Raw genomic sequence first — 5062 nt, 5'->3', positions numbered from 1 at the left:
GGAGTGAAAACCTATAGCGGGAACTAACATCAATATCAGAAGCAAGTAATAACAGCGGGAGCTAACATCAATATCTGAAGCTAACATCAAAAGCAAAAGCTAACATCAATAGCGGATGCTATCATCAGTAGAGAACGCCAACATCAATAGCGAGAGCTAACATCAATAACGGGACCTAAAATAATTAAGAGCTAAAATCAGCAGCAGGAGCTAATATGAATCCAATAAAAAATGTAGATATTGAAAGAATGCTTCAAGTAAAATGAAGCATCAGTAAGCATATAAAAACATTGTAAAATATTTGAGAAAATGTTTTCATCTAGATGCTTACCTTAGCTTGATTTCGAAACTGGAGCTCTTTCCTGCTCCAGGAAAGAGCTCCAGTTCTTTCCTGGAGCTCTCCGCTGCTCCTGCTTCGAAGCAGGAGCAGCGGAAATGCGTTTGGTCTTCATTTCCATTCCTGCACTGTCTCCCATTACAACAGGCTCAACAGGTTCAAGTCGAAAGGGCTGAACTTACTGTGCAAAGTTTACTGTGACACGTAAATGTCAGCATGGTCACCGATAATAGCGTATAGACAATTTTACTGTAGTGGTAAGTTGCTTCTCCACCTTTAGCACATTGATCAGAACGTACACAAGGGTGATTGATAGCCGAATGCAGAAGAAATRCACTGTTTTGACCAGAAGCAGAGCATTTCTGCAAATAGTAGTAGCACTGGTAGGAGCAGCTACCTGACTCAAACTGCCACAACATAGTGGCAGTTTTAACAAATAAACTTAAAAAAACCTACAATTTACGTACTACAGCTTAGGTAAGATTAATCAATATTGATTGATTAATCAATATTAATTGATTAATATTGATTAACCAATCAATCAATGAGTTGATTGATTGATACACCACTCATTTATAACCCTATATAAATTAGTGTTTATAAAGGGGTAACATAGAGATACCCTCTACAAACATTTTTATTTGCCTATTTTAGTAGTTGAAACACTAAATATACATAATAATATGCATCAATACACAATTGAAACCATGTTAGAGCTATCTCAGAGGAAAACATCCAGTCTTCTCTATTTCCAATGTTGAGGCTACAGCCAATCAGCACCAAGGAAACTGAATTACGCTCCTGGATTGGCTGTATAAAGTTTGCTCTGAAAGTCAGTCCTACCACATCGATGAATCCTCCATACGATGTTCTGATACACCACAATCAGAAAAGGATGTGAYGTGTGATGTGCGCTGGTCCGGCTCGCCACAGAAAACTTCCAACTCATTTCCAGGACTCTCAAAAACCTGCCCAACACAAAATACAGCAATCTAGCAACAAGTAAAAGGAACAGATATCACTCTTAGCTGCTRAAAAATATATCATAAAAACCACAAAACACTATTAAAACAGGATAGCAAATTTCCTCACTGTGCAATATTCATACATTTATTTATAAAATGAATATTATTATTATTATTAAATATTAAACTTTTTAACCACCAATTATGGCTGTAAAATGGTTTTGTAAAAATAAAAAATAATTTTAAATTCCGAGGTAAGTGTAACCAAAGAACATAATTTACTCGGATTCAGATAGCAGTTTACTATCAACCAGTTATGTTTATTACAAGTTACTGGACTGAAACACATCCAACTTCGTCTCAACACTTCCTCAGACAGTTTTCCTGGAAAACCCACAAAGAGAAAAATAACATTCAGATCATAAAGAATCCTTTCAGGGTCCTTGGTAAAAAAATAAAATTAAAAGAAGCTGGCCAGGAAAAAAAAAAAAGTTCATTTAGAGCTCTATATTTGTGTGTGTGTCTGATGCGTACAAAACGAATCGATGAAAGAGGTTGTCCTGGCTGGGATGGCGTCCCATAATGACGATGGCAGCCGACGTCCACAGACACGGAAACTCCGCAGCCTCTCTCTCTTCCTCCTCAGGCACAGGAGCACCTTCCCAGTGTTCCTTTCCCCAATATCGGCCACAAGAATGCACTAGCAGGAAAACATCACATATCAGGCATAAAGAAGTCAAGCGCTATGCAGAAGGGCGGCAGAGACTAGCATGTCTCTGCTCCGCAGCARCTCTGAAACTCCAAAGCCCGGGAGTTTCCCTAGTAACAAAGAGCAGTGAGCTCCATTTTAAAACAGCAATTAAGATTCTTTATCAGGAATAATATTCCATAAAATAATATGGACATAGTTGAAAATGAAATATTTCATTTAACATGACAAACTTGACAGTCATTTTAACTTACAATACCCACGGTAAAACAGGAGTTTGGGGAATTAGGACGACTTGGTACATAAAATTAGAACACATACGACATTACAAATCTCCAGTAATGCTCACCTAGCAGGAAAACATCATATATCAGGTATAAAGAAGTCAAGGCTATGCAGAAGATAGGCAGACACTGTCTCTACTCAGCAGCAGCTCTGAAACTCCAAAGCCCGGGAGTTTCCATAGTAACTGCAGTCGTAAGGCTGCCGTAAAGTGATGTCGTACTTTGCTTTTAAAGGGACACTATCCATAAAGTAAAAACAATACAGAAAAGCAAATAACAGAACAAACAAATAAATACAGCTGGGTTACATAAGCACATTTACATTTAGCAATTTTGTAACATTTTCTTTTCCCCCCATTATTGCCTTCCAGCAACATCGCCACATTGGTTATTCAAAAAAGAAAGAAACATTAGATACTAAACTCAAACAGCGGCATAGCTTCACATTAATGATTAAAACAGCAAATACATTTCCAGTTTACTTTCAGTAAAAAGCCACATACAAGTTTAAAAATGTACTTCTGATTTTTACAACTCAACTTTAGCTTGCTGCTAGCCAGCAAATAGCCGCCTTAACTCAATATTGACAACTCACCCGAAAGAGTAATCAAAACTCCGCTTTTTCGACAATCCGATCATCATGTCTGCGACATCTGCTTCATATAATGTCTTCAGATTAGTGATGTGAAGAAAAATTCATAAATTAAACAAATTTTTATAACTTTAACACATCGATTTAATCACTCAGCTATGTCTTCTGTAGCGTGCGCAACTTTGAGGGCGGAACTTACTCAGCTCACCCAATCACAAGTCTGCATTTCCTGATGCAGCCAATAGCCGGGTGAGAAACAACTTTGATTGACAGTAGTTGAACCCAATAGGAGATCGCTCCTGACATTTTATTTACTCAATTGGCTTTAAGTGCCAATAGTAAATACAATAATCTTTTAGCAGTTAAAGTGACAAAGCTGACAATTTTTWAAAAATAAAATAACAAAAAGATAACTGTCTTTTTCTAGCAGGCTACAGATACTTTCAAATACTAATAATAGCGGTAATAGTGTGTTAAGTAGCATTTCATCTAAGTATTTCAGCTGCCTAAACTGCATTTTAAAAAAACATATATTGCTTTAAAAAACAATCTGTAAATAGGCGTAAATAATTTTGTGTTACATTCAACAGAAAAATCAACAAATAGGTTAAATTACAAATTCTGAATTGCGAGTAGCCGGCTGTTCATGGTAATAAAGGTGTCAGGAACCAGGGTTTTTCTGTTTGTTTTGTTTTTTCCCTCCTCTACCACCAGATGCCGCCTGTGGGCCGGCCCCTGGAGAAGTGCGGTGGCAACCCCATGGACACACCTGTGTGAAATCTACAATTGGCTGTGGAACTACATAAGAAGTGGATGGCCGACTCTTCAGTGCCTGAATGTTAGCCTTATATGGTAACCAGAGCCCCTTGCAGACTCAACCCGAGATTAATCCTTGTTGTGTTGTTCTCCGTTGAGATTTTCTGTCTGAGTAATTATCCCCGTTGCTTCCTCTTCACCAGGTTTCTCCAGTGATCCCCTGAGGGTGCTAGGAAATGCTGAAAGCGTCTGGATTCCTCCGTGAGTTCTCTTTGTGATGCCATAGTTTGTACCTATTGGTTGCCCAAATCCTGGAAGCTCAAACCTCCTGGTCCGTTTGTGATCCTCCTCGAGACGCCACAGGTATWACCTGTCGGTTGCCCGGGTTCTGAGATCCCAGTTACTTCTGAACCCTGTCGGCCTCCCACCTCCTCCTCCGCAGTCCGAACTTACCTGTCCGCCCTCCAGCTCCGCCCCCATCAGCCCGATCCACACCACTCTCCTCTGGACCCCACACTACCTTCACCGTTCAAGAGAAGACTACTCTGTTTCACCCATTCAGCCGTTGAGCCAGACATCAGCTCCAAGTAAGCTCCGCTACTGTTCTTGTATTTCCCACTGACCTCGAATGCATCACTAACCTCTCTCTCTCTCGTTGGCAGTCAGAGGACCTGATCTTCCCATCTCCCCGGAACACAATCCCCTCACTTACTATTCTTGTTTGTTTCAATAAACCACCTTTCACTGATTTATTTGCTCTCCTGCGTGTGTTCTTGCATGTGGGTAAAAAAACTGGTACCCATCACTTTTGTCATTCACTTTTAAACATTTAATTTGTAACTCTAAATATATTCATTTGTTTACTCACTTCAATAACAGGGTCAAGTGTAGATAGAGAATTATGCAAACTAGCTGATGTTGTAATTCAGGCACTTTTAAGACAGCCAATAGAGATGTTTCTTACTGAGGAGTTAGCAACAGCTAATATAGGGAGTTCAGCTCAGATGTAGAAATAAATTTGGAGCCTTAAAAACAAATGTATAACATCTAATTAATCATTTCAGCCCTASTTCAGGTACAGATGATCAGCAGGTAAAACTGTTTATCATGATTGTGTTGAGGTGGAGTTGGACCCAAATGCAGATGAGAAAGAGATGTCAAATGGATGACAATTTAGTGAAAAAGATAAATGTTTGTAGAGGTTATCTCTATGTTACCCCTTTATAACCATTAATTTATATAGGGTTATAAATGAGTGGTGTATAACCCTTTATATCAGTCAATCAACTCATAGGGTAATGGCTAATGGTAATGGCTTAGCTAATCGTGGAACACTGGACCAGCTCTACACCCTCAGCAGGTCCTGGAGGGTTCTGGGAGTTCGCCCAACCAGTCTACATGTGTTTTGTGGACTTGGAG

The 5062-nt window shown here is 39.2% G+C and overlaps 1 long non-coding RNA gene across 1 annotated transcript in view; it reads right to left on the bottom strand.

The window, feature by feature from the left end:
- LOC103459967 (uncharacterized) overlaps positions 1–1995 on the bottom strand; it is a 63802-nt gene extending 61807 nt beyond the window's left edge. Inside the window, exons 1-2 of the long non-coding RNA XR_532835.1 lie at positions 1837–1995; positions 1181–1305 (exon numbers count right to left, since the gene is read on the bottom strand). This is a non-coding gene — a long non-coding RNA (uncharacterized LOC103459967). The remainder of the gene's footprint in view (positions 1–1180; positions 1306–1836) is intronic.
- Positions 1996–5062: the final 3067 nt, after the last annotated feature.

Source organism: Poecilia reticulata, unplaced genomic scaffold (assembly GCF_000633615.1).
Source record: "Poecilia reticulata strain Guanapo unplaced genomic scaffold, Guppy_female_1.0+MT scaffold_145, whole genome shotgun sequence".
Classification (NCBI taxonomy): domain Eukaryota; kingdom Metazoa; phylum Chordata; class Actinopteri; order Cyprinodontiformes; family Poeciliidae; genus Poecilia; species Poecilia reticulata.
This window is presented reverse-complemented; position numbering and strand designations above follow the sequence as displayed.